The 20,178-nt window shown below is 49.5% G+C and overlaps 29 non-coding genes and 26 pseudogenes across 29 annotated transcripts; all 55 read left to right on the top strand.

The window, feature by feature from the left end:
- Positions 1-171: 171 nt before the first annotated feature.
- On the top strand, positions 172-290 carry LOC149754587 (5S ribosomal RNA). The gene has a single exon (XR_016411137.1). It is a non-coding gene; the product is annotated as a 5S ribosomal RNA (ribosomal RNA).
- A 246-nt stretch (positions 291-536) lies between these two features.
- LOC149754586 (5S ribosomal RNA) lies at positions 537-655 on the top strand (annotated as a pseudogene).
- A 247-nt stretch (positions 656-902) lies between these two features.
- Positions 903-1,021, top strand: LOC149754585 (5S ribosomal RNA). Its single transcript, XR_016402035.1, has one exon. It is a non-coding gene; the product is annotated as a 5S ribosomal RNA (ribosomal RNA).
- A 247-nt stretch (positions 1,022-1,268) lies between these two features.
- Positions 1,269-1,387, top strand: LOC149754584 (5S ribosomal RNA; annotated as a pseudogene).
- Positions 1,388-1,634: 247 nt separating this feature from the next.
- On the top strand, positions 1,635-1,753 carry LOC149754583 (5S ribosomal RNA). Its single transcript, XR_016407983.1, has one exon. It is a non-coding gene; the product is annotated as a 5S ribosomal RNA (ribosomal RNA).
- A 247-nt stretch (positions 1,754-2,000) lies between these two features.
- LOC149754582 (5S ribosomal RNA) lies at positions 2,001-2,119 on the top strand (annotated as a pseudogene).
- A 247-nt stretch (positions 2,120-2,366) lies between these two features.
- On the top strand, positions 2,367-2,485 carry LOC149754581 (5S ribosomal RNA). The gene has a single exon (XR_016407007.1). It is a non-coding gene; the product is annotated as a 5S ribosomal RNA (ribosomal RNA).
- Positions 2,486-2,732: 247 nt separating this feature from the next.
- On the top strand, positions 2,733-2,851 carry LOC149754580 (5S ribosomal RNA). The gene has a single exon (XR_016411126.1). It is a non-coding gene; the product is annotated as a 5S ribosomal RNA (ribosomal RNA).
- A 246-nt stretch (positions 2,852-3,097) lies between these two features.
- Positions 3,098-3,216, top strand: LOC149754579 (5S ribosomal RNA; annotated as a pseudogene).
- A 246-nt stretch (positions 3,217-3,462) lies between these two features.
- On the top strand, positions 3,463-3,581 carry LOC149754578 (5S ribosomal RNA). The gene has a single exon (XR_016411115.1). It is a non-coding gene; the product is annotated as a 5S ribosomal RNA (ribosomal RNA).
- Positions 3,582-3,827: 246 nt separating this feature from the next.
- On the top strand, positions 3,828-3,946 carry LOC149754577 (5S ribosomal RNA; annotated as a pseudogene).
- A 246-nt stretch (positions 3,947-4,192) lies between these two features.
- On the top strand, positions 4,193-4,311 carry LOC149754576 (5S ribosomal RNA). The gene has a single exon (XR_016402034.1). It is a non-coding gene; the product is annotated as a 5S ribosomal RNA (ribosomal RNA).
- Positions 4,312-4,557: 246 nt separating this feature from the next.
- On the top strand, positions 4,558-4,676 carry LOC149754575 (5S ribosomal RNA; annotated as a pseudogene).
- Positions 4,677-4,922: 246 nt separating this feature from the next.
- Positions 4,923-5,041, top strand: LOC149754574 (5S ribosomal RNA). Its single transcript, XR_016411104.1, has one exon. It is a non-coding gene; the product is annotated as a 5S ribosomal RNA (ribosomal RNA).
- Positions 5,042-5,287: 246 nt separating this feature from the next.
- On the top strand, positions 5,288-5,406 carry LOC149754573 (5S ribosomal RNA; annotated as a pseudogene).
- Positions 5,407-5,652: 246 nt separating this feature from the next.
- Positions 5,653-5,771, top strand: LOC149754572 (5S ribosomal RNA; annotated as a pseudogene).
- Positions 5,772-6,017: 246 nt separating this feature from the next.
- Positions 6,018-6,136, top strand: LOC149754571 (5S ribosomal RNA). Its single transcript, XR_016411093.1, has one exon. It is a non-coding gene; the product is annotated as a 5S ribosomal RNA (ribosomal RNA).
- A 246-nt stretch (positions 6,137-6,382) lies between these two features.
- On the top strand, positions 6,383-6,501 carry LOC149754570 (5S ribosomal RNA; annotated as a pseudogene).
- A 246-nt stretch (positions 6,502-6,747) lies between these two features.
- LOC149754569 (5S ribosomal RNA) lies at positions 6,748-6,866 on the top strand. Its single transcript, XR_016411082.1, has one exon. It is a non-coding gene; the product is annotated as a 5S ribosomal RNA (ribosomal RNA).
- A 246-nt stretch (positions 6,867-7,112) lies between these two features.
- LOC149754568 (5S ribosomal RNA) lies at positions 7,113-7,231 on the top strand (annotated as a pseudogene).
- A 246-nt stretch (positions 7,232-7,477) lies between these two features.
- LOC149754567 (5S ribosomal RNA) lies at positions 7,478-7,596 on the top strand. The gene has a single exon (XR_016402033.1). It is a non-coding gene; the product is annotated as a 5S ribosomal RNA (ribosomal RNA).
- A 238-nt stretch (positions 7,597-7,834) lies between these two features.
- Positions 7,835-7,953, top strand: LOC149754566 (5S ribosomal RNA; annotated as a pseudogene).
- Positions 7,954-8,200: 247 nt separating this feature from the next.
- Positions 8,201-8,319, top strand: LOC149754565 (5S ribosomal RNA; annotated as a pseudogene).
- Positions 8,320-8,566: 247 nt separating this feature from the next.
- Positions 8,567-8,685, top strand: LOC149754564 (5S ribosomal RNA; annotated as a pseudogene).
- A 247-nt stretch (positions 8,686-8,932) lies between these two features.
- Positions 8,933-9,051, top strand: LOC149754563 (5S ribosomal RNA; annotated as a pseudogene).
- A 247-nt stretch (positions 9,052-9,298) lies between these two features.
- On the top strand, positions 9,299-9,417 carry LOC149754562 (5S ribosomal RNA). The gene has a single exon (XR_016411071.1). It is a non-coding gene; the product is annotated as a 5S ribosomal RNA (ribosomal RNA).
- Positions 9,418-9,663: 246 nt separating this feature from the next.
- Positions 9,664-9,782, top strand: LOC149754561 (5S ribosomal RNA; annotated as a pseudogene).
- A 247-nt stretch (positions 9,783-10,029) lies between these two features.
- On the top strand, positions 10,030-10,148 carry LOC149754560 (5S ribosomal RNA). The gene has a single exon (XR_016407982.1). It is a non-coding gene; the product is annotated as a 5S ribosomal RNA (ribosomal RNA).
- A 247-nt stretch (positions 10,149-10,395) lies between these two features.
- LOC149754559 (5S ribosomal RNA) lies at positions 10,396-10,514 on the top strand. The gene has a single exon (XR_016407826.1). It is a non-coding gene; the product is annotated as a 5S ribosomal RNA (ribosomal RNA).
- A 247-nt stretch (positions 10,515-10,761) lies between these two features.
- Positions 10,762-10,880, top strand: LOC149754558 (5S ribosomal RNA). The gene has a single exon (XR_016407006.1). It is a non-coding gene; the product is annotated as a 5S ribosomal RNA (ribosomal RNA).
- A 247-nt stretch (positions 10,881-11,127) lies between these two features.
- Positions 11,128-11,246, top strand: LOC149754557 (5S ribosomal RNA). The gene has a single exon (XR_016411060.1). It is a non-coding gene; the product is annotated as a 5S ribosomal RNA (ribosomal RNA).
- Positions 11,247-11,492: 246 nt separating this feature from the next.
- On the top strand, positions 11,493-11,611 carry LOC149754556 (5S ribosomal RNA; annotated as a pseudogene).
- A 246-nt stretch (positions 11,612-11,857) lies between these two features.
- LOC149754555 (5S ribosomal RNA) lies at positions 11,858-11,976 on the top strand. The gene has a single exon (XR_016411049.1). It is a non-coding gene; the product is annotated as a 5S ribosomal RNA (ribosomal RNA).
- Positions 11,977-12,222: 246 nt separating this feature from the next.
- LOC149754554 (5S ribosomal RNA) lies at positions 12,223-12,341 on the top strand (annotated as a pseudogene).
- Positions 12,342-12,588: 247 nt separating this feature from the next.
- LOC149754553 (5S ribosomal RNA) lies at positions 12,589-12,707 on the top strand. The gene has a single exon (XR_016402032.1). It is a non-coding gene; the product is annotated as a 5S ribosomal RNA (ribosomal RNA).
- Positions 12,708-12,954: 247 nt separating this feature from the next.
- Positions 12,955-13,073, top strand: LOC149754552 (5S ribosomal RNA; annotated as a pseudogene).
- A 247-nt stretch (positions 13,074-13,320) lies between these two features.
- On the top strand, positions 13,321-13,439 carry LOC149754551 (5S ribosomal RNA; annotated as a pseudogene).
- A 247-nt stretch (positions 13,440-13,686) lies between these two features.
- Positions 13,687-13,805, top strand: LOC149754550 (5S ribosomal RNA; annotated as a pseudogene).
- Positions 13,806-14,052: 247 nt separating this feature from the next.
- Positions 14,053-14,171, top strand: LOC149754549 (5S ribosomal RNA). Its single transcript, XR_016407005.1, has one exon. It is a non-coding gene; the product is annotated as a 5S ribosomal RNA (ribosomal RNA).
- Positions 14,172-14,417: 246 nt separating this feature from the next.
- On the top strand, positions 14,418-14,536 carry LOC149754548 (5S ribosomal RNA; annotated as a pseudogene).
- A 246-nt stretch (positions 14,537-14,782) lies between these two features.
- Positions 14,783-14,901, top strand: LOC149754547 (5S ribosomal RNA; annotated as a pseudogene).
- A 247-nt stretch (positions 14,902-15,148) lies between these two features.
- On the top strand, positions 15,149-15,267 carry LOC149754546 (5S ribosomal RNA). The gene has a single exon (XR_016402031.1). It is a non-coding gene; the product is annotated as a 5S ribosomal RNA (ribosomal RNA).
- A 247-nt stretch (positions 15,268-15,514) lies between these two features.
- LOC149754545 (5S ribosomal RNA) lies at positions 15,515-15,633 on the top strand (annotated as a pseudogene).
- A 247-nt stretch (positions 15,634-15,880) lies between these two features.
- LOC149754544 (5S ribosomal RNA) lies at positions 15,881-15,999 on the top strand. Its single transcript, XR_016407981.1, has one exon. It is a non-coding gene; the product is annotated as a 5S ribosomal RNA (ribosomal RNA).
- A 247-nt stretch (positions 16,000-16,246) lies between these two features.
- LOC149754543 (5S ribosomal RNA) lies at positions 16,247-16,365 on the top strand. Its single transcript, XR_016407825.1, has one exon. It is a non-coding gene; the product is annotated as a 5S ribosomal RNA (ribosomal RNA).
- A 247-nt stretch (positions 16,366-16,612) lies between these two features.
- LOC149754542 (5S ribosomal RNA) lies at positions 16,613-16,731 on the top strand. Its single transcript, XR_016407003.1, has one exon. It is a non-coding gene; the product is annotated as a 5S ribosomal RNA (ribosomal RNA).
- Positions 16,732-16,977: 246 nt separating this feature from the next.
- LOC149754541 (5S ribosomal RNA) lies at positions 16,978-17,096 on the top strand. The gene has a single exon (XR_016411038.1). It is a non-coding gene; the product is annotated as a 5S ribosomal RNA (ribosomal RNA).
- A 246-nt stretch (positions 17,097-17,342) lies between these two features.
- Positions 17,343-17,461, top strand: LOC149754540 (5S ribosomal RNA; annotated as a pseudogene).
- A 247-nt stretch (positions 17,462-17,708) lies between these two features.
- LOC149754539 (5S ribosomal RNA) lies at positions 17,709-17,827 on the top strand. The gene has a single exon (XR_016402030.1). It is a non-coding gene; the product is annotated as a 5S ribosomal RNA (ribosomal RNA).
- Positions 17,828-18,074: 247 nt separating this feature from the next.
- Positions 18,075-18,193, top strand: LOC149754538 (5S ribosomal RNA; annotated as a pseudogene).
- Positions 18,194-18,440: 247 nt separating this feature from the next.
- Positions 18,441-18,559, top strand: LOC149754537 (5S ribosomal RNA). Its single transcript, XR_016407980.1, has one exon. It is a non-coding gene; the product is annotated as a 5S ribosomal RNA (ribosomal RNA).
- Positions 18,560-18,806: 247 nt separating this feature from the next.
- LOC149754536 (5S ribosomal RNA) lies at positions 18,807-18,925 on the top strand. The gene has a single exon (XR_016402029.1). It is a non-coding gene; the product is annotated as a 5S ribosomal RNA (ribosomal RNA).
- A 247-nt stretch (positions 18,926-19,172) lies between these two features.
- LOC149754535 (5S ribosomal RNA) lies at positions 19,173-19,291 on the top strand (annotated as a pseudogene).
- Positions 19,292-19,538: 247 nt separating this feature from the next.
- LOC149754534 (5S ribosomal RNA) lies at positions 19,539-19,657 on the top strand. The gene has a single exon (XR_016407979.1). It is a non-coding gene; the product is annotated as a 5S ribosomal RNA (ribosomal RNA).
- A 247-nt stretch (positions 19,658-19,904) lies between these two features.
- On the top strand, positions 19,905-20,023 carry LOC149754533 (5S ribosomal RNA). Its single transcript, XR_016407824.1, has one exon. It is a non-coding gene; the product is annotated as a 5S ribosomal RNA (ribosomal RNA).
- Positions 20,024-20,178: the final 155 nt, after the last annotated feature.

The following is a 20,178-nucleotide window of genomic DNA, read 5'->3' as shown; positions in this document are numbered from 1 at the left end:
GATAATTTTTTTCCTCCGAAAATAAACTGAGTCCGGAGACTGGCGGTGCCATGCAGCATAGCGGGACCAGCGCGTTGAATCCTACGCCAGAACGGCCCCGGCGGTGCGAATGTCTCGGGCCGTCGAGAACTGCTGCTTTGTCATAAAAGGGAGTTTCGAAGGGCTTGTCATGGGTGCGATCATACCAGCACTAATGCACCGGATCCCATCAGAACTCCGCAGTTAAGCGTGCTTGGGCGAGAGTAGTACTAGGATGGGTGACCCCCTGGGAAGTCCTCGTGTTGCACCCCTTTTATTTTTTGCCCGCTTTTTTATTTTTTGATAATATTTATTTTTAATTTTTCGGCTTTCGGCTTTTCCTCTTCGGATAATTTTTTCCCCCGAAAATAAACTGAGTCCGGAGACTGGCGGTGCCATGCAGCATAGCGGGACCAGCGCGTTGAATCCTACGCCAGAACGGCCCCGGCGGCGCGAATGTCTCGGGCCGTCGAGATCGGCTGCTTTGTCATAAAAGGGAGTTTCGAAGGGCTTGTCATGGGTGCGATCATACCAGCACTAATGCACCGGATCCCATCAGAACTCCGCAGTTAAGCGTGCTTGGGCGAGAGTAGCACTAGGTAGCGGGACCACTTGGGAAGTCCCCGTGTTGCACCCCTTTTATTTTTTACCCGTTTTTTTCTTTTTTGATAATATTTATTTTTAATTTTTCGGCTTTTGGCTTTTCCTCTTCTGATAATTTTTTTCCTCCGAAAATAAACTGAGTCCGGAGACTGGCGGTGCCATGCAGCATAGCGGGACCAGCGCGTTGAATCCTACGCCAGAACGGCCCCGGCGGTGCGAATGTCTCGGGCCGTCGAGACCTGCTGCTTTGTCATAACAGGGAGTTTCGAAGGGCTTGTCATGGGTGCGATCATACCAGCACCAATGCACCGGATCCCATCAGAACTCCGCAGTTAAGCGTGCTTGGGCGAGAGTAGTACTAGGATGGGTGACCCCCTGGGAAGTCCTCGTGTTGCACCCCTTTTATTTTTTGCCCGCTTTTTTATTTTTTGATAATATTTATTTTTAATTTTTCGGCTTTTGGCTTTTCCTCTTCGGATAATTTTTTTCCCCCGAAAATAAACTGAGTCCGGAGACTGGCGGTGCCATGCAGCATAGCGGGACCAGCGCGTTGAATCCTACGCCAGAGCGGCCCCGGCGGCGCGAATGTCTCGGGCCGTCGAGGTCGGCTGCTTTGTCATAAAAGGGAGTTTCGAAGGGCATGTCATGGGTGCGATCATACCAGCACTAATGCACCGGATCCCATCAAAACTCCGCAGTTAAGCGTGCTTGGGCGAGGGTAGTACTAGGATGGTTGACCCTATGGAAAGTCCTCATGTTGCACCCCTTTTATTTTTTGCCCGCTTATTTATTTTTTGATAATATTTATTTTTAATTTTTCGTTCTTTGGCTTTTCCTCTTCGGATAATTTTTTTCCCCCGAAAATAAACTGAGTCCGGAGACTGGCGGTGCCATGCAGCATAGCGGGACCAGCGCATTGAATCCTACGCCAGAACGGCCCCGCCAGCGCGAATGTCTCGGGCCGTCGAGGTCTGCTGCTTTGTCATAAAAGGAAGTTTCGAAGGGCATGTCATGGGTGCGATCAAACCAGCACTAATGCACCGGATTCCATCAGAACTCCGCAGTTAAGCATGCTTGGGCGAGAGTAGTACTAGGATGGGTGACCCTCTGGGAAGTCCTCGTGTTGCACCCCTTTAATTTTTTGCCCGCTTTTTTATTTTTTGATAATATTTATTTTTAATTTTTCGGCTTTTGGCTTTTCCACTCCGGATAATTTTTTTCCTCCAAAAATAAACTGAGTTCGGAGACTGGCGGTGCCATGCAGCATAGCGGGACCAGCGCGTTGAATTTTACGCCAGAACGGCCCCGGTGGCGCGAATATCTCGGGCCGTCGAGACCGGCTGCTTTGTCATAAAAAGGAGTTTCGAATGGCTTGTCATGGGTGCGATCATACCAGCACTAATGCGCCGGATCCCATCAGAACTCCGCTGTTAAGCATGCTTGGGCGAGAGTAGTACTAGGATGGGTGACCCCCCAGGAAGTCCTCGTGTTGCACCCCTTTTATTTTTTGCCCTTTTTTTATTTTTTTGATAATATTTATTTTTAATTTTTCGGCTCTTGGCTTTTCCACTTCGGATAATCTTTTTTCCACGAAAATAAACTGAGTCCGGAGACTGGCGGTGCCATGCAGCATAGCGGGACCAGCGCGTCGAATCCTACGCCAGAACGGCCCCGGCGGCGCGAATGTCTCGGGCCGTCGAGACCGGCTGCTTTGTCATAAAAGGGAGTTTCGAAGGGCTTGTCATGGGTGCGATCATACCAGCACTAATGCACCGGATCCCATCAGAACTCCGCAGTTAAGCGTGCTTGGGCGAGAGTAGCACAAGGATGGGTGACCACCTGGGAAGTCCTCGTGTTGCACCCCTTTTATTTTTTGCCCCTTTTTTTATTTTTTGATAATATTTATTTTTAATTTTTCGGCTTTTGGCTTTTCCTCTTCGGATAATTTTTTTCCTCCGAAAATAAACTGAGTCCGGAGACTGGCGGTGCCATGCAGCATAGCGGGACCAGCGCGTTGAATCCTACGCCAGAACGGCCCCGGCGGTGCGAATGTCTCGGGCCGTCGAGAACTGCTGCTTTGTCATAAAAGGGAGTTTCGAAGGGCTTGTCATGGGTGCGATCATACCAGCACTAATGCACCGGATCCCATCAGAACTCCGCAGTTAAGCGTGCTTGGGCGAGAGTAGTACTAGGATGGGTGACCCCCTGGGAAGTCCTCGTGTTGCACCCCTTTTATTTTTTGCCCGCTTTTTTATTTTTTGATAATATTTATTTTTAATTTTTCGGCTTTCGGCTTTTCCTCTTCGGATAATTTTTTCCTCCGAAAATAAACTGAGTCCGGAGACTGGCGGTGCTATGCAGCATAGCGGGACCAGCGCGTTGAATCCTATGCCAGAACGGCCCCGGCGGCGCGAATGTCTCGGGCCGTCGAGACCGGCTGCTTTGTCATAAAAGGGAGTTTCGAAGGGCTTGTCATGGGTGCGATCATACCAGCACTAATGCACCGGATCCCATCAGAACTCCGCAGTTAAGCGTGCTTGGGCGAGAGTAGCACTAGGTAGCGGGACCACTTGGGAAGTCCCCGTGTTGCACCCCTTTTATTTTTTGCCCTTTTTTTCTTTTTTGATAATATTTATTTTTAATTTTTCGGCTTTTGGCTTTTCCTCTTCTGATAATTTTTTTCCTCCGAAAATAAACTGAGTCCGGAGACTGGCGGTGCCATGCAGCATAGCGGGACCAGCGCGTTGAATCCTACGCCAGAACGGCCCCGGCGGTGCGAATGTCTCGGGCCGTCGAGAACTGCTGCTTTGTCATAAAAGGGAGTTTCGAAGGGCTTGTCATGGGTGCGATCATACCAGCACTAATGCACCGGATCCCATCAGAACTCCGCAGTTAAGCGTGCTTGGGCGAGAGTAGTACTAGGATGGGTGACCCCCTGGGAAGTCCTCGTGTTGCACCCCTTTTATTTTTTGCCCGCTTTTTTATTTTTTGATAATATTTATTTTTAATTTTTCGGCTTTCGGCTTTTCCTCTTCGGATAATTTTTTCCCCCGAAAATAAACTGAGTCCGGAGACTGGCGGTGCCATGCAGCATAGCGGGACCAGCGCGTTGAATCCTACGCCAGAACGGCCCCGGCGGTGCGAATGCCTCGGGCCGTCGAGACCGGCTGCTTTGTCATAAAAGGGAGTTTCGAAGGGCTTGTCATGGGTGCGATCATACCAGCACTAATGCACCGGATCCCATCAGAACTCCGCAGTTAAGCGTGCTTGGGCGAGAGTAGCACTAGGTAGCGGGACCACTTGGGAAGTCCCCGTGTTGCACCCCTTTTATTTTTTGCCCTTTTTTTCTTTTTTGATAATATTTATTTTTAATTTTTCGGCTTTTGGCTTTTCCTCTTCTGATAATTTTTTTCCTCCGAAAATAAACTGAGTCCGGAGACTGGCGGTGCCATGCAGCATAGCGGGACCAGCGCGTTGAATCCTACGCCAGAACGGCCCCGGCGGTGCGAATGTCTCGGGCCGTCGAGACCTGCTGCTTTGTCATAACAGGGAGTTTCGAAGGGCTTGTCATGGGTGCGATCATACCAGCACCAATGCACCGGATCCCATCAGAACTCCGCAGTTAAGCGTGCTTGGGCGAGAGTAGTACTAGGATGGGTGACCCCCTGGGAAGTCCTCGTGTTGCACCCCTTTTATTTTTTGCCCGCTTTTTTATTTTTTGATAATATTTATTTTTAATTTTTCGGCTTTCGGCTTTTCCTCTTCGGATAATTTTTTCCTCCGAAAATAAACTGAGTCCGGAGACTGGCGGTGCTATGCAGCATAGCGGGACCAGCGCGTTGAATCCTACGCCAGAACGGCCCCGGCGGCGCGAATGTCTCGGGCCGTCGAGACCGGCTGCTTTGTCATAAAAGGGAGTTTCGAAGGGCTTGTCATGGGTGCGATCATACCAGCACTAATGCACCGGATCCCATCAGAACTCCGCAGTTAAGCGTGCTTGGGCGAGAGTAGCACTAGGTAGCGGGACCACTTGGGAAGTCCCCGTGTTGCACCCCTTTTATTTTTTGCCCTTTTTTTCTTTTTTGATAATATTTATTTTTAATTTTTCGGCTTTTGGCTTTTCCTCTTCTGATAATTTTTTTCCTCCGAAAATAAACTGAGTCCGGAGACTGGCGGTGCCATGCAGCATAGCGGGACCAGCGCGTTGAATCCTACGCCAGAACGGCCCCGGCGGTGCGAATGTCTCGGGCCGTCGAGAACTGCTGCTTTGTCATAAAAGGGAGTTTCGAAGGGCTTGTCATGGGTGCGATCATACCAGCACTAATGCACCGGATCCCATCAGAACTCCGCAGTTAAGCGTGCTTGGGCGAGAGTAGTACTAGGATGGGTGACCCCCTGGGAAGTCCTCGTGTTGCACCCCTTTTATTTTTTGCCCGCTTTTTTATTTTTTGATAATATTTATTTTTAATTTTTCGGCTTTCGGCTTTTCCTCTTCGGATAATTTTTTCCCCCGAAAATAAACTGAGTCCGGAGACTGGCGGTGCCATGCAGCATAGCGGGACCAGCGCGTTGAATCCTACGCCAGAACGGCCCCGGCGGTGCGAATGCCTCGGGCCGTCGAGACCGGCTGCTTTGTCATAAAAGGGAGTTTCGAAGGGCTTGTCATGGGTGCGATCATACCAGCACTAATGCACCGGATCCCATCAGAACTCCGCAGTTAAGCGTGCTTGGGCGAGAGTAGCACTAGGTAGCGGGACCACTTGGGAAGTCCCCGTGTTGCACCCCTTTTATTTTTTGCCCTTTTTTTCTTTTTTGATAATATTTATTTTTAATTTTTCGGCTTTTGGCTTTTCCTCTTCTGATAATTTTTTTCCTCCGAAAATAAACTGAGTCCGGAAACTGGCGGTGCCATGCAGCATAGCGGGACCAGCGCGTTGAATCCTACGCCAGAACGGCCCCGGCGGTGCGAATGCCTCGGGCCGTCGAGACCGGCTGCTTTGTCATAAAAGGGAGTTTCGAAGGGCTTGTCATGGGTGCGATCATACCAGCACTAATGCACCGGATCCCATCAGAACTCCGCAGTTAAGCGTGGTTGGGCGAGAGTAGCACTAGGTAGCGGGACCACTTGGGAAGTCCCCGTGTTGCACCCCTTTTATTTTTTGCCCTTTTTTTCTTTTTTGATAATATTTATTTTTAATTTTTCGGCTTTTGGCTTTTCCTCTTCTGATAATTTTTTTCCTCCGAAAATAAACTGAGTCCGGAGACTGGCGGTGCCATGCAGCATAGCGGGACCAGCGCGTTGAATCCTACGCCAGAACGGCCCCGGCGGTGCGAATGTCTCGGGCCGTCGAGAACTGCTGCTTTGTCATAAAAGGGAGTTTCGAAGGGCTTGTCATGGGTGCGATCATACCAGCACTAATGCACCGGATCCCATCAGAACTCCGCAGTTAAGCGTGCTTGGGCGAGAGTAGTACTAGGATGGGTGACCCCCTGGGAAGTCCTCGTGTTGCACCCCTTTTATTTTTTGCCCGCTTTTTTATTTTTTGATAATATTTATTTTTAATTTTTCGGCTTTCGGCTTTTCCTCTTCGGATAATTTTTTCCCCCGAAAATAAACTGAGTCCGGAGACTGGCGGTGCCATGCAGCATAGCGGGACCAGCGCGTTGAATCCTACGCCAGAACGGCCCCGGCGGTGCGAATGCCTCGGGCCGTCGAGACCGGCTGCTTTGTCATAAAAGGGAGTTTCGAAGGGCTTGTCATGGGTGCGATCATACCAGCACTAATGCACCGGATCCCATCAGAACTCCGCAGTTAAGCGTGCTTGGGCGAGAGTAGCACTAGGTAGCGGGACCACTTGGGAAGTCCCCGTGTTGCACCCCTTTTATTTTTTGCCCTTTTTTTCTTTTTTGATAATATTTATTTTTAATTTTTCGGCTTTTGGCTTTTCCTCTTCTGATAATTTTTTTCCTCCGAAAATAAACTGAGTCCGGAGACTGGCGGTGCCATGCAGCATAGCGGGACCAGCGCGTTGAATCCTACGCCAGAACGGCCCCGGCGGTGCGAATGTCTCGGGCCGTCGAGAACTGCTGCTTTGTCATAAAAGGGAGTTTCGAAGGGCTTGTCATGGGTGCGATCATACCAGCACTAATGCACCGGATCCCATCAGAACTCCGCAGTTAAGCGTGCTTGGGCGAGAGTAGTACTAGGATGGGTGACCCCCTGGGAAGTCCTCGTGTTGCACCCCTTTTATTTTTTGCCCGCTTTTTTATTTTTTGATAATATTTATTTTTAATTTTTCGGCTTTCGGCTTTTCCTCTTCGGATAATTTTTTCCTCCGAAAATACACTGAGTCCGGAGACTGGCGGTGCTATGCAGCATAGCGGGACCAGCGCGTTGAATCCTACGCCAGAACGGCCCCGGCGGCGCGAATGTCTCGGGCCGTCGAGACCGGCTGCTTTGTCATAAAAGGGAGTTTCGAAGGGCTTGTCATGGGTGCGATCATACCAGCACAAATGCACCGGATCCCATCAGAACTCCGCAGTTAAGCGTGCTTGGGCGAGAGTAGCACTAGGTAGCGGGACCACTTGGGAAGTCCCCGTGTTGCACCCCTTTTATTTTTTGCCCTTTTTTTCTTTTTTGATAATATTTATTTTTAATTTTTCGGCTTTTGGCTTTTCCTCTTCTGATAATTTTTTTCCTCCGAAAATAAACTGAGTCCGGAGACTGGCGGTGCCATGCAGCATAGCGGGACCAGCGCGTTGAATCCTACGCCAGAACGGCCCCGGCGGTGCGAATGTCTCGGGCCGTCGAGACCTGCTGCTTTGTCATAACAGGGAGTTTCGAAGGGCTTGTCATGGGTGCGATCATACCAGCACCAATGCACCGGATCCCATCAGAACTCCGCAGTTAAGCGTGCTTGGGCGAGAGTAGTACTAGGATGGGTGACCCCCTGGGAAGTCCTCGTGTTGCACCCCTTTTATTTTTTGCCCGCTTTTTTATTTTTTGATAATATTTATTTTTAATTTTTCGGCTTTTGGCTTTTCCTCTTCGGATAATTTTTTTCCTCCGAAAATAAACTGAGTCCGGAGACTGGCGGTGCCATGCAGCATAGCGGGACCAGCGCGTTGAATCCTACGCCAGAGCGGCCCCGGCGGCGCGAACCGTCGAGGTCGGCTGCTTTGTCATAAAAGGGAGTTTCGAAGGGCATGTCATGGGTGCGATCATACCAGCACTAATGCACCGGATCCCATCAAAACTCCGCAGTTAAGCGTGCTTGGGCGAGGGTAGTACTAGGATGGTTGACCCTATGGAAAGTCCTCATGTTGCACCCCTTTTATTTTTTGCCCGCTTATTTATTTTTTGATAATATTTATTTTTAATTTTTCGTTCTTTGGCTTTTCCTCTTCGGATAATTTTTTTCCCCCGAAAATAAACTGAGTCCGGAGACTGGCGGTGCCATGCAGCATAGCGGGACCAGCGCATTGAATCCTACGCCAGAACGGCCCCGCCAGCGCGAATGTCTCGGGCCGTCGAGGTCTGCTGCTTTGTCATAAAAGGAAGTTTCGAAGGGCATGTCATGGGTGCGATCAAACCAGCACTAATGCACCGGATTCCATCAGAACTCCGCAGTTAAGCATGCTTGGGCGAGAGTAGTACTAGGATGGGTGACCCTCTGGAAAGTCCTCGTGTTGCACCCCTTTAATTTTTTGCCCGCTTTTTTATTTTTTGATAATATTTATTTTTAATTTTTCGGCTTTTGGCTTTTCCACTCCGGATAATTTTTTTCCTCCAAAAATAAACTGAGTTCGGAGACTGGCGGTGCCATGCAGCATAGCGGGACCAGCGCGTTGAATTTTACGCCAGAACGGCCCCGGTGGCGCGAATATCTCAGGCCGTCGAGACCGGCTGCTTTGTCATAAAAAGGAGTTTCGAATGGCTTGTCATGGGTGCGATCATACCAGCACTAATGCGCCGGATCCCATCAGAACTCCGCAGTTAAGCATGCTTGGGCGAGAGTAGTACTAGGATGGGTGACCCCCCAGGTAGTCCTCGTGTTGCACCCCTTTTATTTTTTGCCCTTTTTTTATTTTTTTGATAATATTTATTTTTAATTTTTCGGCTCTTGGCTTTTCCACTTCGGATAATCTTTTTTCCACGAAAATAAACTGAGTCCGGAGACTGGCGGTGCCATGCAGCATAGCGGGACCAGCGCGTTGAATCCTACGCCAGAACGGCCCCGGCGGCGCGAATATCTCGGGCCGTCGAGACCGGCTGCTTTGTCATAAAAGGGAGTTTCGAAGGGCTTGTCATGGGTGCGATCATACCAGCACTAATGCACCGGATCCCATCAGAACTCCGCAGTTAAGCGTGCTTGGGCGATTGTAGCACAAGGATGGGTGACCACCTGGGAAGTCCTCGTGTTGCACCCCTTTTATTTTTTGCCCGTTTTTTTATTTTTTGATAATATTTATTTTTAATTTTTCGGCTTTTGGCTTTTCCTCTTCGGATAATTTTTTTCCTCCGAAAATAAACTGAGTCCGGAGACTGGCGGTGCCATGCAGCATAGCGGGACCAGCGCGTTGAATCCTACGCCAGAACGGCCCCGGCGGTGCGAATGTCTCGGGCCGTCGAGAACTGCTGCTTTGTCATAAAAGGGAGTTTCGAAGGGCTTGTCATGGGTGCGATCATACCAGCACTAATGCACCGGATCCCATCAGAACTCCGCAGTTAAGCGTGCTTGGGCGAGAGTAGTACTAGGATGGGTGACCCCCTGGGAAGTCCTCGTGTTGCACCCCTTTTATTTTTTGCCCGCTTTTTTATTTTTTGATAATATTTATTTTTAATTTTTCGGCTTTCGGCTTTTCCTCTTCGGATAATTTTTTCCCCCGAAAATAAACTGAGTCCGGAGACTGGCGGTGCCATGCAGCATAGCGGGACCAGCGCGTTGAATCCTACGCCAGAACGGCCCCGGCGGCGCGAATGTCTCGGGCCGTCGAGGTCGGCTGCTTTGTCATAAAAGGGAGTTTCGAAGGGCATGTCATGGGTGCGATCATACCAGCACTAATGCACCGGATCCCATCAAAACTCCGCAGTTAAGCGTGCTTGGGCGAGGGTAGTACTAGGATGGTTGACCCTATGGAAAGTCCTCATGTTGCACCCCTTTTATTTTTTGCCCGCTTATTTATTTTTTGATAATATTTATTTTTAATTTTTCGTTCTTTGGCTTTTCCTCTTCGGATAATTTTTTTCCCCCGAAAATAAACTGAGTCCGGAGACTGGCGGTGCCATGCAGCATAGCGGGACCAGCGCATTGAATCCTACGCCAGAACGGCCCCGCCAGCGCGAATGTCTCGGGCCGTCGAGGTCTGCTGCTTTGTCATAAAAGGAAGTTTCGAAGGGCATGTCATGGGTGCGATCAAACCAGCACTAATGCACCGGATTCCATCAGAACTCCGCAGTTAAGCATGCTTGGGCGAGAGTAGTACTAGGATGGGTGACCCTCTGGGAAGTCCTCGTGTTGCACCCCTTTAATTTTTTGCCCGCTTTTTTATTTTTTGATAATATTTATTTTTAATTTTTCGGCTTTTGGCTTTTCCACTCCGGATAATTTTTTTCCTCCAAAAATAAACTGAGTTCGGAGACTGGCGGTGCCATGCAGCATAGCGGGACCAGCGCGTTGAATTTTACGCCAGAACGGCCCCGGTGGCGCGAATATCTCGGGCCGTCGAGACCGGCTGCTTTGTCATAAAAAGGAGTTTCGAATGGCTTGTCATGGGTGCGATCATACCAGCACTAATGCGCCGGATCCCATCAGAACTCCGCAGTTAAGCATGCTTGGGCGAGAGTAGTACTAGGATGGGTGACCCCCCAGGAAGTCCTCGTGTTGCACCCCTTTTATTTTTTGCCCTTTTTTTATTTTTTTGATAATATTTATTTTTAATTTTTCGGCTCTTGGCTTTTCCACTTCGGATAATCTTTTTTCCACGAAAATAAACTGAGTCCGGAGACTGGCGGTGCCATGCAGCATAGCGGGACCAGCGCGTCGAATCCTACGCCAGAACGGCCCCGGCGGCGCGAATGTCTCGGGCCGTCGAGACCGGCTGCTTTGTCATAAAAGGGAGTTTCGAAGGGCTTGTCATGGGTGCGATCATACCAGCACTAATGCACCGGATCCCATCAGAACTCCGCAGTTAAGCGTGCTTGGGCGAGAGTAGCACAAGGATGGGTGACCACCTGGGAAGTCCTCGTGTTGCACCCCTTTTATTTTTTGCCCCTTTTTTTATTTTTTGATAATATTTATTTTTAATTTTTCTACTTTTGGCTTTTCCTCTTCGGATAATTTTTTTCCTCCGAAAATAAACTGAGTCCGGAGACTGGCGGTGCCATGCAGCATAGCGGGACCAGCGCGTTGAATCCTACGCCAGAACGGCCCCGGCGGTGCGAATGTCTCGGGCCGTCGAGAACTGCTGCTTTGTCATAAAAGGGAGTTTCGAAGGGCTTGTCATGGGTGCGATCATACCAGCACTAATGCACCGGATCCCATCAGAACTCCGCAGTTAAGCGTGCTTGGGCGAGAGTAGTACTAGGATGGGTGACCCCCTGGGAAGTCCTCGTGTTGCACCCCTTTTATTTTTTGCCCGCTTTTTTATTTTTTGATAATATTTATTTTTAATTTTTCGGCTTTCGGCTTTTCCTCTTCGGATAATTTTTTCCTCCGAAAATAAACTGAGTCCGGAGACTGGCAGTGCTATGCAGCATAGCGGGACCAGCGCGTTGAATCCTACGCCAGAACGGCCCCGGCGGCGCGAATGTCTCGGGCCGTCGAGACCGGCTGCTTTGTCATAAAAGGGAGTTTCGAAGGGCTTGTCATGGGTGCGATCATACCAGCACTAATGCACCGGATCCCATCAGAACTCCGCAGTTAAGCGTGCTTGGGCGAGAGTAGCACTAGGTAGCGGGACCACTTGGGAAGTCCCCGTGTTGCACCCCTTTTATTTTTTGCCCTTTTTTTCTTTTTTGATAATATTTATTTTTAATTTTTCGGCTTTTGGCTTTTCCTCTTCTGATAATTTTTTTCCTCCGAAAATAAACTGAGTCCGGAGACTGGCGGTGCCATGCAGCATAGCGGGACCAGCGCGTTGAATCCTACGCCAGAACGGCCCCGGCGGTGCGAATGTCTCGGGCCGTCGAGAACTGCTGCTTTGTCATAAAAGGGAGTTTCGAAGGGCTTGTCATGGGTGCGATCATACCAGCACTAATGCACCGGATCCCATCAGAACTCCGCAGTTAAGCGTGCTTGGGCGAGAGTAGTACTAGGATGGGTGACCCCCTGGGAAGTCCTCGTGTTGCACCCCTTTTATTTTTTGCCCGCTTTTTTATTTTTTGATAATATTTATTTTTAATTTTTCGGCTTTCGGCTTTTCCTCTTCGGATAATTTTTTCCCCCGAAAATAAACTGAGTCCGGAGACTGGCGGTGCCATGCAGCATAGCGGGACCAGCGCGTTGAATCCTACGCCAGAACGGCCCCGGCGGTGCGAATGTCTCGGGCCGTCGAGACCGGCTGCTTTGTCATAAAAGGGAGTTTCGAAGGGCTTGTCATGGGTGCGATCATACCAGCACTAATGCACCGGATCCCATCAGAACTCCGCAGTTAAGCGTGCTTGGGCGAGAGTAGCACTAGGTAGCGGGACCACTTGGGAAGTCCCCGTGTTGCACCCCTTTTATTTTTTGCCCGTTTTTTTCTTTTTTGATAATATTTATTTTTAATTTTTCGGCTTTTGGCTTTTCCTCTTCTGATAATTTTTTTCCTCCGAAAATAAACTGAGTCCGGAGACTGGCGGTGCCATGCAGCATAGCGGGACCAGCGCGTTGAATCCTACGCCAGAACGGCCCCGGCGGTGCGAATGTCTCGGGCCGTCGAGACCTGCTGCTTTGTCATAACAGGGAGTTTCGAAGGGCTTGTCATGGGTGCGATCATACCAGCACCAATGCACCGGATCCCATCAGAACTCCGCAGTTAAGCGTGCTTGGGCGAGAGTAGTACTAGGATGGGTGACCCCCTGGGAAGTCCTCGTGTTGCACCCCTTTTATTTTTTGCCCGCTTTTTTATTTTTTGATAATATTTATTTTTAATTTTTCGGCTTTTGGCTTTTCCTCTTCGGATAATTTTTTTCCTCCGAAAATAAACTGAGTCCGGAGACTGGCGGTGCCATGCAGCATAGCGGGACCAGCGCGTTGAATCCTACGCCAGAGCGGCCCCGGCGGCGCGAATGTCTCGGGCCGTCGAGGTCGGCTGCTTTGTCATAAAAGGGAGTTTCGAAGGGCATGTCATGGGTGCGATCATACCAGCACTAATGCACCGGATCCCATCAAAACTCCGCAGTTAAGCGTGCTTGGGCGAGGGTAGTACTAGGATGGTTGACCCTATGGAAAGTCCTCATGTTGCACCCCTTTTATTTTTTGCCCGCTTATTTATTTTTTGATAATATTTATTTTTAATTTTTCGTTCTTTGGCTTTTCCTCTTCGGATAATTTTTTTCCCCCGAAAATAAACTGAGTCCGGAGACTGGCGGTGCCATGCAGCATAGCGGGACCAGCGCATTGAATCCTACGCCAGAACGGCCCCGCCAGCGCGAATGTCTCGGGCCGTCGAGGTCTGCTGCTTTGTCATAAAAGGAAGTTTCGAAGGGCATGTCATGGGTGCGATCAAACCAGCACTAATGCACCGGATTCCATCAGAACTCCGCAGTTAAGCATGCTTGGGCGAGAGTAGTACTAGGATGGGTGACCCTCTGGAAAGTCCTCGTGTTGCACCCCTTTAATTTTTTGCCCGCTTTTTTATTTTTTGATAATATTTATTTTTAATTTTTCGGCTTTTGGCTTTTCCACTCCGGATAATTTTTTTCCTCCAAAAATAAACTGAGTTCGGAGACTGGCGGTGCCATGCAGCATAGCGGGACCAGCGCGTTGAATTTTACGCCAGAACGGCCCCGGTGGCGCGAATATCTCGGGCCGTCGAGACCGGCTGCTTTGTCATAAAAAGGAGTTTCGAATGGCTTGTCATGGGTGCGATCATACCAGCACTAATGCGCCGGATACCATCAGAACTCCGCAGTTAAGCATGCTTGGGCGAGAGTAGTACTAGGATGGGTGACCCCCCAGGAAGTCCTCGTGTTGCACCCCTTTTATTTTTTGCCCTTTTTTTATTTTTTTGATAATATTTATTTTTAATTTTTCGGCTCTTGGCTTTTCCACTTCGGATAATCTTTTTTCCACGAAAATAAACTGAGTCCGGAGACTGGCGGTGCCATGCAGCATAGCGGGACCAGCGCGTCGAATCCTACGCCAGAACGGCCCCGGCGGCGCGAATGTCTCGGGCCGTCGAGACCGGCTGCTTTGTCATAAAAGGGAGTTTCGAAGGGCTTGTCATGGGTGCGATCATACCAGCACTAATGCACCGGATCCCATCAGAACTCCGCAGTTAAGCGTGCTTGGGCGAGAGTAGCACAAGGATGGGTGACCACCTGGGAAGTCCTCGTGTTGCACCCCTTTTATTTTTTGCCCGTTTTTTTATTTTTTGATAATATTTATTTTTAATTTTTCGGCTTTTGGCTTTTCCTCTTCGGATAATTTTTTCCCCCGAAAATAAACTGAGTCCGGAGACTGGCGGTGCTATGCAGCATAGCGGGACCAGCGCGTTGAATCCTACGCCAGAACGGCCCCGGCGGCGCGAATGTCTCGGGCCGTCGAGACCGGCTGCTTTGTCATAAAAGGGAGTTTCGAAGGGCTTGTCATGGGTGCGATCATACCAGCACTAATGCACCGGATCCCATCAGAACTCCGCAGTTAAGCGTGCTTGGGCGAGAGTAGCACTAGGTAGCGGGACCACTTGGGAAGTCCTCGTGTTGCACCCCTTTTATTTTTTGCCCGCTTTTTTATTTTTTGATAATATTTATTTTTAATTTTTCGGCTTTCGGCTTTTCCTCTTCGGATAATTTTTTCCCCCGAAAATAAACTGAGTCCGGAGACTGGCGGTGCTATGCAGCATAGCGGGACCAGCGCGTTGAATCCTACGCCAGAACGGCCCCGGCGGCGCGAATGTCTCGGGCCGTCGAGACCGGCTGCTTTGTCATAAAAGGGAGTTTCGAAGGGCTTGTCATGGGTGCGATCATACCAGCACTAATGCACCGGATCCCATCAGAACTCCGCAGTTAAGCGTGCTTGGGCGAGAGTAGCACTAGGTAGCGGGACCACTTGGGAAGTCCCCGTGTTGCACCCCTTTTATTTTTTGCCCCTTTTTTTCTTTTTTGATAATATTTATTTTTAATTTTTCGGCTTTTGGCTTTTCCTCTTCTGATAATTTTTTTCCTCCGAAAATAAACTGAGTCCGGAGACTGGCGGTGCCATGCAGCATAGCGGGACCAGCGCGTTGAATCCTACGCCAGAACGGCCCCGGCGGTGCGAATGTCTCGGGCCGTCGAGACCTGCTGCTTTGTCATAACAGGAAGTTTCGAAGGGCTTGTCATGGGTGCGATCATACCAGCACCAATGCACCGGATCCCATCAGAACTCCGCAGTTAAGCGTGCTTGGGCGAGAGTAGTACTAGGATGGGTGACCCCCTGGGAAGTCCTCGTGTTGCACCCCTTTTATTTTTTGCCCGCTTTTTTATTTTTTGATAATATTTATTTTTAATTTTTCGGCTTTTGGCTTTTCCTCTTCGGATAATTTTTTTCCCCCGAAAATAAACTGAGTCCGGAGACTGGCGGTGCCATGCAGCATAGCGGGACCAGCGCGTTGAATCCTACGCCAGAGCGGCCCCGGCGGCGCGAATGTCTCGGGCCGTCGAGGTCGGCTGCTTTGTCATAAAAGGGAGTTTCGAAGGGCATGTCATGGGTGCGATCATACCAGCACTAATGCACCGGATCCCATCAAAACTCCGCAGTTAAGCGTGCTTGGGCGAGGGTAGTACTAGGATGGTTGACCCTATGGAAAGTCCTCATGTTGCACCCCTTTTATTTTTTGCCCGCTTATTTATTTTTTGATAATATTTATTTTTAATTTTTCGTTCTTTGGCTTTTCCTCTTCGGATAATTTTTTTCCCCCGAAAATAAACTGAGTCCGGAGACTGGCGGTGCCATGCAGCATAGCGGGACCAGCGCGTTGAATCCTACGCCAGAACGGCCCCGCCGGCGCGAATGTCTCGGGCCGTCGAGGTCTGCTGCTTTGTCATAAAAGGAAGTTTCGAAGGGCATGTCATGGGTGCGATCAAACCAGCACTAATGCACCGGATTCCATCAGAACTCCGCAGTTAAGCATGCTTGGGCGAGAGTAGTACTAGGATGGGTGACCCTCTGGGAAGTCCTCGTGTTGCACCCCTTTAATTTTTTGCCCGCTTTTTTATTTTTTGATAATATTTATTTTTAATTTTTCGGCTTTTGGCTTTTCCACTCCGGATAATTTTTTTCCTCCAAAAATAAACTGAGTTCGGAGACTGGCGGTGCCATGCAGCATAGCGGGACCAGCGCGTTGAATTTTACGCCAGAACGGCCCCGGTGGCGCGAATGTCTCGGGCCGTCGAGACCGGCTGCTTTGTCATAAAAAGGAGTTTCGAATGGCTTGTCATGGGTGCGATCATACCAGCACTAATGCGCCGGATCCCATCAGAACTCCGCAGTTAAGCATGCTTGGGCGAGAGTAGTACTAGGATGGGTGACCCCCCAGGAAGTCCTCGTGTTGCACCCCTTTTATTTTTTGCCCTTTTTTTATTTTTTTGATAATATTTATTTTTAATTTTTCGGCTCTTGGTTTTTCCACTTCGGATAATCTTTTTTCCACGAAAATAAACTGAGTCCGGAGACTGGCGGTGCCATGCAGCATAGCGGGACCAGCGCGTTGAATCCTACGCCAGAACGGCCCCGGCGGCGCGAATGTCTCGGGCCGTCGAGACCGGCTGCTTTGTCATAAAAGGGAGTTTCGAAGGGCTTGTCATGGGTGCGATCATACCAGCACTAATGCACCGGATCCCATCAGAACTCCGCAGTTAAGCGTGCTTGGGCGAGAGTAGCACAAGGATGGGTGACCACCTGGGAAGTCCTCGTGTTGCACCCCTTTTATTTTTTGCCCTTTTTTTATTTTTTGATAATATTTATTTTTAATTTTTCGGCTTTTGGCTTTTCCTCTTCGGATAATTTTTTTCCTCCGAAAATAAACTGAGTCCGGAGACTGGCGGTGCCATGCAGCATAGCGGGACAAGCGCGTTGAATCCTACGCCAGAACGGCCCCGGCGGTGCGAATGTCTCGGCCCGTCGAGAACTGCTGCTTTGTCATAAAAGGGAGTTTCGAAGGGCTTGTCATGGGTGCGATCATACCAGCACTAATGCACCGGATCCCATCAGAACTCCGCAGTTAAGCGTGCTTGGGCGAGAGTAGTACTAGGATGGGTGACCCCCTGGGAAGTCCTCGTGTTGCACCCCTTTTATTTTTTGCCCGCTTTTTTATTTTTTGGTAATATTTATTTTTAATTTTTCGGCTTTCGGCTTTTCCTCTTCGGATAATTTTTTCTCTCGAAAATAAACTGAGTCCGGAGACTGGCGGTGCCATGCAGCATAGCGGGACCAGCGCGTTGAATCCTACGCCAGAACGGCCCCGGCGGCGCGAATGTCTCGGGCCGTCGAGACCGGCTGCTTTGTCATAAAAGGGAGTTTCGAAGGGCTTGTCATGGGTGCGATCATACCAGCACTAATGCACCGGATCCCATCAGAACTCCGCAGTTAAGCGTGCTTGGGCGAGAGTAGCACTAGGTAGCGGGACCACCTGGGAAGTTCCCGTGTTGCACCCCTTTTATTTTTTGCCCGTTTTTTTCTTTTTTGATAATATTTATTTTTAATTTTTCGGCTTTTGGCTTTTCCTCTTCTGATAATTTTTTTCCTCCGAAAATAAACTGAGTCCGGAGACTGGCGGTGCCATGCAGCATAGCGGGACCAGCGCGTTGAATCCTACGCCAGAACGGCCCCGGCGGTGCGAATGTCTCGGGCCGTCGAGACCTGCTGCTTTGTCATAACAGGGAGTTTCGAAGGGCTTGTCATGGGTGCGATCATACCAGCACCAATGCACCGGATCCCATCAGAACTCCGCAGTTAAGCGTGCTTGGGCGAGAGTAGTACTAGGATGGGTGACCCCCTGGGAAGTCCTCGTGTTGCACCCCTTTTATTTTTTGCCCGCTTTTTTATTTTTTGATAATATTTATTTTTAATTTTTCGGCTTTTGGCTTTTCCTCTTCGGATAATTTTTTTCCCCCGAAAATAAACTGAGTCCGGAGACTGGCGGTGCCATGCAGCATAGCGGGACCAGCGCGTTGAATCCTACGCCAGAGCGGCCCCGGCGGCGCGAATGTCTCGGGCCGTCGAGGTCGGCTGCTTTGTCATAAAAGGGAGTTTCGAAGGGCATGTCATGGGTGCGATCATACCAGCACTAATGCACCGGATCCCATCAAAACTCCGCAGTTAAGCGTGCTTGGGCGAGGGTAGTACTAGGATGGTTGACCCTATGGAAAGTCCTCATGTTGCACCCCTTTTATTTTTTGCCCGCTTAATTATTTTTTGATAATATTTATTTTTAATTTTTCGTTCTTTGGCTTTTCCTCTTCGGATAATTTTTTTCCCCCGAAAATAAACTGAGTCCGGAGACTGGCGGTGCCATGCAGCATAGCGGGACCAGCGCGTTGAATCCTACGCCAGAACGGCCCCGCCGGCGCGAATGTCTCGGGCCGTCGAGGTCTGCTGCTTTGTCATAAAAGGAAGTTTCGAAGGGCATGTCATGGGTGCGATCAAACCAGCACTAATGCACCGGATTCCATCAGAACTCCGCAGTTAAGCATGCTTGGGCGAGAGTAGTACTAGGATGGGTGACCCTCTGGGAAGTCCTCGTGTTGCACCCCTTTAATTTTTTGCCCGCTTTTTTATTTTTTGATAATATTTATTTTTAATTTTTCGGCTTTTGGCTTTTCCACTCCGGATAATTTTTTTCCTCCAAAAATAAACTGAGTTCGGAGACTGGCGGTGCCATGCAGCATAGCGGGACCAGCGCGTTGAATTTTACGCCAGAACGGCCCCGGTGGCGCGAATGTCTCGGGCCGTCGAGACCGGGTGCTTTGTCATAAAAAGGAGTTTCGAAGGGCTTGTCATGGGTGCGATCATACCAGCACCAATGCACCGGATCCCATCAGAACTCCGCAGTTAAGCGTGCTTGGGCGAGAGTAGTACTAGGATGGGTGACCCCCTGGGAAGTCCTCGTGTTGCACCCCTTTTATTTTTTGCCCGCTTTTTTATTTTTTGATAATATTTATTTTTAATTTTTCGGCTTTTGGCTTTTCCTCTTCGGATAATTTTTTTCCCCCGAAAATAAACTGAGTCCGGAGACTGGCGGTGCCATGCAGCATAGCGGGACCAGCGCGTTGAATCCTACGCCAGAGCGGCCCCGGCGGCGCGAATGTCTCGGGCCGTCGAGGTCGGCTGCTTTGTCATAAAAGGGAGTTTCGAAGGGCATGTCATGGGTGCGATCATACCAGCACTAATGCACCGGATCCCATCAAAACTCCGCAGTTAAGCGTGCTTGGGCGAGGGTAGTACTAGGATGGTTGACCCTATGGAAAGTCCTCATGTTGCACCCCTTTTATTTTTTGCCCGCTTATTTATTTTTTGATAATATTTATTTTTAATTTTTCGTTCTTTGGCTTTTCCTCTTCGGATAATTTTTTTCCCCCGAAAATAAACTGAGTCCGGAGACTGGCGGTGCCATGCAGCATAGCGGGACCAGCGCGTTGAATCCTACGCCAGAACGGCCCCGCCGGCGCGAATGTCTCGGGCCGTCGAGGTCTGCTGCTTTGTCATAAAAGGAAGTTTCGAAGGGCATGTCATGGGTGCGATCAAACCAGCACTAATGCACCGGATTCCATCAGAACTCCGCAGTTAAGCATGCTTGGGCGAGAGTAGTACTAGGATGGGTGACCCTCTGGGAAGTCCTCGTGTTGCACCCCTTTAATTTTTTGCCCGCTTTTTTATTTTTTGATAATATTTATTTTTAATTTTTCGGCTTTTGGCTTTTCCACTCCGGATAATTTTTTTCCTCCAAAAATAAACTGAGTTCGGAGACTGGCGGTGCCATGCAGCATAGCGGGACCAGCGCGTTGAATTTTACGCCAGAACGGCCCCGGTGGCGCGAATGTCTCGGGCCGTCGAGACCGGCTGCTTTGTCATAAAAAGGAGTTTCGAATGGCTTGTCATGGGTGCGATCATACCAGCACTAATGCGCCGGATCCCATCAGAACTCCGCAGTTAAGCATGCTTGGGCGAGAGTAGTACTAGGATGGGTGACCCCCCAGGAAGTCCTCGTGTTGCACCCCTTTTATTTTTTGCCCTTTTTTTATTTTTTTGATAATATTTATTTTTAATTTTTCGGCTCTTGGCTTTTCCACTTCGGATAATTTTTTTTCCACGAAAATAAACTGAGTCCGGAGACTGGCGGTGCCATGCAGCATAGCGGGACCAGCGCGTTGAA

The sequence above is a fragment of the Phoenix dactylifera genome, chromosome 4 (assembly GCF_051530095.1).
Source record: "Phoenix dactylifera cultivar Ajwa chromosome 4, Ajwa_hap1_PhDact_Kaust_v1.1, whole genome shotgun sequence".
NCBI classification, from domain to species: Eukaryota; Viridiplantae; Streptophyta; class Magnoliopsida; order Arecales; family Arecaceae; genus Phoenix; species Phoenix dactylifera.
This window is presented reverse-complemented; position numbering and strand designations above follow the sequence as displayed.